Here is a 9,233-nt window from a genome sequence, read left to right on the forward strand (position 1 = left end):
TCCTCCATCTATGCCTTCCATAGGGAAAAATTAGCCTCATTTAATTTCTCCATATCACTTAATGTCACTATCTCCATGCTCGTAATTCTCCTGATCACTATAACCTCGCACATCCAAAAATTAAAAAGAACAAATTGACACTCAGATACCAATTGTTAGATTAAAAATGATGATGAATGATTATGAACAATCCAAAAATTGGATGTAGACTCTAAATCAACTACTCGATAGAAGAGCTACAACATTAAGATAAACTATAGAGAGGAGAAATTTTTTCCTTTCTCTCCTACAATTCACACAAAAATTAATAAAAAATATTGGAATAATAAATCTCTAGAGATTATCCTAATCATTTAAGAAAATCTATATCGCCGTTGCCGGGGATCGAACCCGGGTCACCCGCGTGACAGGCGGGAATACTCACCACTATACTACAACGACAGTGTGATGCTGTACGGCTACGTTGCAGCATATCAAACAAAAAGGATAACATCCAATTCCGGATTCCGAATTAATGATAACAGGTGGAGGGAGCGACTTCATTTGGAATATAGATTTATGAAGTGACTGTTGTGATCTGGTCTGTCATATCATCTGGTCTGTCATATCATAATAATAATAATGAAAAGTCAAATATTAAAGAATGGATTTGGTATTAACTACGCTCGTTAAATGCCTTATTAGTCCATGTTGAAGGTTATGCAATGAAAATTATGGGAAAATAATATTTCGAATAAGTTTTTTTTATTTTTTATATAATTTTTTAATTATAAAAAATGAGCTAATCTAAGTTTTTAATTACAGCAGGAAAGAAATGTTCATTTAAATTTACAATATTTAATTTAACTTAAATTTAAACAAAGTTGCAACATAATCGAGAATATTATTAGTTTTTACTTACCACCACTATTGTTGTTTTCCCTGAGACCATTGTTGTTTCTACGTGTGACCTACTATCTCATAGTGCTATTAAAGTGTCACTTGGGTCTGTTTTGTTATAATGCATGTGGCATGGGACACATTTTTTCCATTGCTTCATATTTTTCATGACTTATTTCTGGTATTAATCAGTGGGTTTAGTGCTTCCACAAGCTTTTATTATCATTTACGCCTTTTGTGCAATTGACATCATTTTTTTGCAATTGAGATAATGAAGCAACTATGTTGCTAGCTTGCCACAGACCCTAGATCAGAACTCATTAACGCTAATATCTAAGCAAGATACAACATCATTGGTGAAATTTCATACAACGTTCTCTGCAATTCCAAGTGCCTATGGAGCTTGGTTGTAAAAAAAAACTACAACCATGTGTACACCATGCATAGATATGTTTAGCTTCCACTCAATACTTTTATCAAAAGATTTGCAAACATAAACTCAACAACTCATCTAAATATTTTGTCAAACATCTTGCAAGAATGGTCTCACCATTTCATGCATAACATTGGTTAAACAATATGCAACAATTATTCAAATTTCAAATTTTTACTTTTCAATTGTATTTCAAATTAAAATAGATTTTAGATAGAGAATTTATTTCCTCAGTATACATGGTTTAGGATGATGTTATTGCTCTCCTAAAACTTTTTTTGGCACTATTATTTTATTAACACTTAGTATAAAAACAAATATCTGCACAAGATATCATTTTCTCTTCTCTATGTGAGGCTATATTCACTTTTCTACAAATTCTAATGGAGATCTAAAAGATATACATTTCACATTATATTTTAAAGTTGTATAATAAAATTATCTGCATTTTCCTTAACCAATTGTCTTCACCTTTAATTGTGACAATAGACTATTGATAAATTGAATTACAACCTTGTTGGGCTAGCTCCAAATTTACATAACTAACACTTTCCATTCAAATGATTTTGTAAAATTGTTACTTCTAAACAAAATTTAATGCCTTAAAATTTATGACTTTAAATAACATTAATATGAACAAATACCACCAAATAAATTTATAGTAAATAGCATTCTCAACAAACTCAAAATGTGTTCCTTCCCTTTCCATTAGTCACTAGTATTTAAACAGCCATAATAGGAAACAAACCTTATTTTTCCCATTATATTGTTGAAATAAATATTATTGAATCCTCATATTGAGTTTGATTATTGACCATGAGATTTATATTTTTCTATTGAAGAGAAAACTTGATTCAAATTGTGTTTAATTTTAATATTCCAAAAATAGTTTTACAATTTCAAAATTATCACACAAAAAAGATCAGTTATTAATAATAAAAAAGAGTAAAATAATTTAATGTATTAATAACCTAGTGAGTTATTAATAATAAAAAAGAGTAAAATAATTTAATGTATTAATAACCAAATCACTAGGTATGTCACTACCAATTACATTAGAGGGTTAATTACGGAAATTGTGTTAATAATATAAAAACAATGAGAAAATTGTATTAATAATATAAAAATAATGCATAAGCATTAGTTTACCTAAAACCACTAAGTGATCTTATGTTTGGATATTTTTTGCTAATAATTTATTGTTGGAAAGTTGCATTAGGTATGTATCTAATTTGAAGTGGATCATTGTATTGTTTGTCATCCATCTCAATGCATTTGGAGTGGAAAAACTGGAGGAATCAACTCACGAGGCCGTTTTTACGGCGGGACCCAGTTTGGCGAAATGGGGTTTGAAACCTTCCAGGAGTGTTTTGAGGCATCAAACGATGTTTTTTGGGGGTAAAACTTAGTCACTTTGGCGACATGCATTTCATGTTATTCTACACACACAGACCTTCCCAACGACGCAAGAAGTGCATCAATCGAAGTCTGTATGCAAAAGTTATGCCACTCAAAAGTTGACCTTCCTGTTTTCACACCTATAGTTCAGGAGGATGTCGCGTCAGCCTCCATTATTCATGGAAAAGGGGCAAGCCACTATTTTTTATGTAAAAGACTCTAAAAGAGTTTATTTTGTAACTCTAGTTAAGAGTTGATGCAGTCAAACTTAACCACTAATAGGCTATCAGGCTGTGTTATAACCAAACCACTAGGAGGGAGAGGCATTCCATTCTTTTGAGAGAATTTTGTTCTATAGCTGAGCAAAGATAGTCAAGAGAAATAGAAGGCAGAGCACACAGAGAGGATCTATGCACTGTAGCAGCCCACGACCCACAAGCATTACTTCATTGTACCTGCAGACAGAGAAAGAGAGCGAAGTGGCCTCACTTTCCAACTGGGTTTTCTCCCAAAAGGGTTTCTCAGAGAGCATATCTTGTGTCTTATGTGTGTGTGAACTTATTTTGTTGTTCTCTACTTTTTTGCATAATTTCCATTCACATGCATGCACTAATTACAGTAAAATCTATAGATCTAGAATTTTAATAAAACTGTAATAGTGTAAAAATACGGTATTTTAATATATTATTAGCATATTTGTTGTGACGAACTGTCCAATGGAATATCCACAACAGTTTACGGATCAATATCTGTTAATGAGATCTCCCTACAAAATTCCATCTATTCCAAAATGGTCTTCGCGATTATTTCCCCTAGCAGAAATGCAGCGTGGAAGATTGAAATAAAGTGAAACATAAGTAAGATGATCTTTAATGGTTAGTGAAATATATTAGTTGATTATGAAGTTTGAAATGAGTAAAATATATTAAGATATAAAAAATTTAATTGTTGCATAAAACATAAAAGGTTGAAATTTATATATATTTTTATAATCTAGATTATTTATTATAAAATTTATATTTATAAATAATTATAATAAATGTGAAATTTGATGGGTTTAAATTGTATATTAATTAATCAATATTATAATTTAATTTTGATGAAATCAATTTTTTATGTTTATTGTTTTAGACAATAAAATAATGATGTGATTTTTAAGAAAATGTTTTTTATTTTTTTCCAATGGTTAAGATAAAAGTAGGTTATGGTTCAAAATCAAGCCTTTCAGCTCAAAAACCTTGTTATTCAAGTGTAGTGGATATAAAAACACATTCTTATGCATATATAAATGGAGTTGTTTAACGAGGCGGAGGAATTGCCTGGACGGCCAAAAGTGACCGGAATCCGGGCAAAAAAATTTCAAAAAATATTGTAGAGGCAGTGTTTGAATCGTGTTTTTGATGGTGGAAATGGATTCAGCACCATCAAAAACGTCTAGGACACCTAAAATTTTGAAGTTTAACAAATATAACTTGGATTTACAAAAATCCTCGCCGGATTTTCTCTAAATATGACCAAAATTTCCATAACTTTCCGGACAACTCCTCCGCCTCGGTAGACTACGCATATATAAATTCGAGATACCATAAAACACAAGAATTAAATAACAATAAATAATGCAACAAAAATTTAATAAAAGAGGAAGAAGAAAAGGATGATAAAGTTAAACTTGGCATGTGTGAAATCCTAACCCTCTTTCAAATTCTTACAATTACAATAGATGAATATATAACCACAAATCAACTTATTCTCCAACCATAGCAAACTGGATGGTTTCCCCTTATTATTTTCCAATGTATTGATATAATCAAAAACCTCTTGAAGCCATTGATCCCAGTGTATTGATATAATCAAAAACCTCTTGAGACCCATTGATCCCATTCCTAAATTTTCCCATTCTTTTTTTGCGAGAAGTCAATTCATTTCTATTGCAATTCAAATTCATTGATAATCCCTCTTTAAATCCCCATATGCAGTGTATTTTCACATTCCCTTTTAACTGTTATAATTTTCTCCATTCCTCTTTGGTAATTATATGGTTCCTTTCTATACAAGTAACAAATGAAGTCTAACGATTTCTAGTGGTGTGTGGGTCCCACGCAACAACAAAACCGGTTGATTTGAACATTTGATTGTTCCACGTAAATTTCGCTTACTAACGCCTCCGATGCTAATCCATGAGACATCTAACTTATAAATAAGTGTAAGGGGAGTCAAATATTTTTGGTTAATGTATTTATTTATATTATAAAAGTAATGGTAATGTATATATATGGACATCCCAGGAATCCCTGATATGACTGTATTCTGATTACGTACCAGTCACAAGGGCTTAAGTGTTAAGTATGATTCTGAGACAGAGCCTATACCTCGCCAGGAGCCTCCGGTAGTAACTTGCTCAATTTTGAGCTATGAAAAGTCCGGTAAATGTGAGATTAGTCTATCTCTGTATAGAATCCATTTCTATAAAAGCTCTGTGAGCATCCTGTAAGAATTTTCTCCATTCTGAAATAAAATGAGTATGCCATTCTGTTATTGAGTACCTCTGTGTATTTATAAGTCCGCTGTGGTAGTAGTTTTCTCTGTGCTTTCATCCCAAGTTCGCAGGAAGTTCGCCAAAAGATCGAAGGGACACCAAGGCCATTTGAAGGCGCGGATGCCGTTGTTGAGGTCGTCAGAGTGTGAAAGATCCAAGTAGGTTCATCACTGGTTCATCAGGAGTTGGCTACCAGAGAAATACGAAGAGACACAGAGAACGAGCAAGCTCGTGACAGGAGCCCCTGCTAGAAATTGGTATCAGAGCCAGTAACGTCTGGTTCTAAAGGTTGGTACTCAGATCTATATTGCTTTAAGTAAGAATGGAGCCATTCAGAAAGTCTGTTTCATTTCGAGAGCTTGAAGAAGAAAATTCCCATCCAGAAGAAAATCCTCTTAAAGAAATGTTTGAAAATAGTTCAAGTAGAACCTTAAACTCTGCTGAACTTACTTATGAGGAATTTCAGCCTTCTGCAAGATGGGCTTTACCAGATATAACACCCTCTAAAGTCTATAGTGATTTAGCTCCTTTCCATTTAATTGCTGCATCTAGAATTAGCATTAAAGAGTCTGTTAGTCAAGTTCAGGAGAACTCTGAGAGTATTCAGACAATACCACTGCTAAATCCTCAGGCCTTACAAGCAGAAGCAAAAAGGTTAAAGACAAATTATCTGCATCTTGGTTGCATTCGGGTTGGCATCAATCCTTTGGTCCATAAAGGATTAAAAACATTTGTGCTTGCTACTGTTAGAGATCTAACGCACAACAGATATACAGATTCTATAATCGGTGGGATTGTAGCCCCTTTGTCTGATGGCCCTGTATACTTTGATTGTTTCCCAAACTTTTCCATATATGTGTTTGATGAAACCATTAAAGATATCTTACAGCTGCAAATCCATACTACGGGTTTTGATATGAAGAGAAAGAGGAACAATATAGCCATCCAGACCAAACCCTGTTTCAGACATACCAACACTTTATGGCCAGCAATCCGTCATACTCCCAGTCGAGATTCCAAATCAAGTGTGGTAGTCAAAACTGACCCAAAGAACCAAAAGATTGAACATCTATTGATAAAATGGGAAGATCTGCAATTCCCTGAACATTGGGTTGTAAATCACTCCAGGCCACAAATTCCCCGAAACATCACTTCTGCCAATATAACAGAAAATGCTTCCAATGCAGTCATATCCTTTCCTCGCAGGTCAACTATTGATCGGAGGAGAATAGATGCTGTTTGTAAATCATCCAAATACTACAGAGATCCTTCCACTTTCGATACCGCCTGTTCATCATCATCCTTTTCTTCTTGTAAACACCCGCAACTTTTCGAATTAGCCCAGCTTGTAAATTTTTCTTCTTTAGAAGTAAAATGTCCAGATTGTATAAATGTCGTAAATCTGCTTACTCTAGCCGAACAGAATGTTCATCTGCACCATAATCCTCGCACTGGTGTTGCTCCTCCATCTACTTCTATCAGCTCATGCCCGAATCCTAAATGTTCTGATATTCCTTTCCCACATGAGCCTGAGCCTGATTCAGATCATGTTCTCATGATCCATTCAATAGAAGAAGAAGACCCTAGACTTACTCAGATGATTTGCTTAATGAGACCAGCAAAGCCGAGGTATGGGTTGGGGAAACTTGAGCAATCAGAACTGATTCCAGAATGCAGATTCAAACAGATTCCTTCTGACTGTAAAAAGCCTGCAGTCATGGAAATGCATAAGTTTTTTGCACTTATGGATGGGTGCTTAAAATCACAAATCAGTTCTAAATGGATGAAAGAAATGTTGAATTGGGATTTGTATACAAATCCTCAAGCAGATGAATTTGACCAAGGATATACCCCAGATCAGAAAAGAAAGTTAGCCACAGACTGGAAACATTATATGGAAGTAAATAATGTTTGGATATCTTTCTACTCATGGAAAGATAAAATTGCTCCTATAAATGTTTTAACTGGTGCTACTTCTAGCAGTATGATTGACAAGCATGGATGGACTGCAATTGATGGATCCACGGTTGAAACCCCTACTACTTTTCCCCCATATAAAGGAATCATCTTGGGAGAAAAGACAAATGCAGCCAAAGCCATTCCCTTGGTTCAAAAAGATGATAATGCCTTAGGAATTGATGGAAGAATTCAAAAGGCTAGTGAACAGTTAAATTGGACCAATACTGCTCTAAAGGGTCTAGAAATGAATGTGGCTAAAGCAGAAGATGTAAAGAAGCAAGTAGATATTGTACAGTCTTCACTTAATAGTGTAAATTCTTGTTTGAATAATTTACAGTTTGATTCCAGCATGACTTGTTCTTACACCAAGGAATCATTGAATAAGATTGAAGAAATAGGAGAAAACTTAGTTGGACATATTGATGTAACTAAGACACTGCTTACTGGCTTAAATGAGAAATTTGAAAGGATGCAGGTTACAAAAGTTGAGAAGCCAGTTCCAAATTCTTTCTTGGTGAAAAGAAATATAAAGATTGAGAATCCAATAAGAAATGTACAGAAATTCCCGCTGCTGTTCCCCAAAGAAACCACCTCAAAGACTGATGAGTCTGAACACATCAGTATTGCTTCCTTATTCAGGGAACCAGAAACAGAAGAACAAAAATCTCAGGAAACACAAATCTTCCCAATCTATGAGCCTCTTGAACATAGATTTTCCAGATATTCTGCTCCTGACATTGAAGGGAAAGGGAAATTGCCTGAAGCCCATACTTTCTTCCCTGATTCCCACAGAGAATGGAACATAGACAACATGAGCATTGGCCAAATTCGTCAGATGATTGATTTAATGTATACTGAATATAAACTCATGTGTCTTAGAGGAAAATCAGAGGTAGATGCTTGCAGAACCATCATCCAATGTTTTATAGGTACTCTTCTCAGATGGTGGGAAACTGAATCTTCTCCTAAACTTATTGAAACCATGGAAGCAGAAGTGCTCAAGGATGAAAAAGGAGATGTTATTCATAATCCTGATGGTACCGTAATAAGCAATATGATTGGTGCGCTAACATCAATGATTCTAGAACATTGGTGTGGCTGTGAGACAGAAATTGCCAACAAACATGAGGTCATTTTGATGAACCTCAAATGTCATAAGATGTCTCAATTTGATGATTTCCATAGAGATTGGATGCAGCGAATCTATGAGGTGAAAGATTCCAAAAACTTGCTCTGGAAGCAGGTATATCTAGCTGCTCTACCCTCTAGATTTGTTGACTATATTAGATTGCAAGAAATTTTTCAGTTACCTTTTGAGTCTTATACATGGGGAGAAATTTATTCCCTTATTACAAAGACGCTGGTAAGTCTTTGTACCAGCTCGAAGGTAAACAAGTCTTTGGAAAAACTGTCCAGACTACCAGATAGAAAGTCCATTTGTAGCAAATATGGACTGACAATAGATGACCCATTGGTCAAAAAGAGAAAGTCTAGGAAAAGGGCCAAAAGAGAATTCAAAGAGACTTTCTACAAAAATCGAAGGGATTATCCAAAAAATAGGAAGTATTCTACAAGGGATAAAAGCCATAAAAAGAAGGGCCACTACAAATATATCCCAAAAACCCATTATTATACTCCTTCTGACATCCATTTGCATACATCCAAGCAAGAAAAATGGAACAAAATTACTTGCTGGTTGTGTGGCCAGACTGGGCATACAGCTTCAAGATGTCCCCAAGGGGAAGAATCAAAGCTTAATAAGGGAAAAAAGACAGCTGTTTATGCTCAAAAGGCTAAACAAGTTAAGAAAGAGTATTCAGGCCCAAGCTTTTGTCTGAGATGTAAATCAAAGACCCATGCTACAGAAAGGTGCCCAAATCTTATTATCAAAGACTCAGCCCAGCAGCACCAACTAGAGGAATCGTCTCTTGATTCTTTTAGCACTTCAGAAGAAGAATTTCAAGTTAATATGGGCCAGTATACTGATATTGAATCATCTGAATGTTCTTGCTATAATTCAGAAGAATG

General features: G+C 34.5%; 1 non-coding gene across 1 annotated transcript; it reads right to left on the reverse strand.

Moving 5' to 3' along the window:
• Positions 1 to 369: 369 nt before the first annotated feature.
• Positions 370 to 441, reverse strand: TRNAD-GUC (transfer RNA aspartic acid (anticodon GUC)). Its single transcript has one exon. It is a non-coding gene; the product is annotated as a tRNA-Asp (tRNA).
• Between the last annotated feature and the right edge of the window lie 8,792 nt (positions 442 to 9,233).

Source organism: Pinus tabuliformis, chromosome 8 (assembly GCF_031772625.1).
Source record: "Pinus tabuliformis cultivar Carrire ecotype Pingquan chromosome 8, CPIR1, whole genome shotgun sequence".
NCBI classification, from domain to species: domain Eukaryota; kingdom Viridiplantae; phylum Streptophyta; class Pinopsida; order Pinales; family Pinaceae; genus Pinus; species Pinus tabuliformis.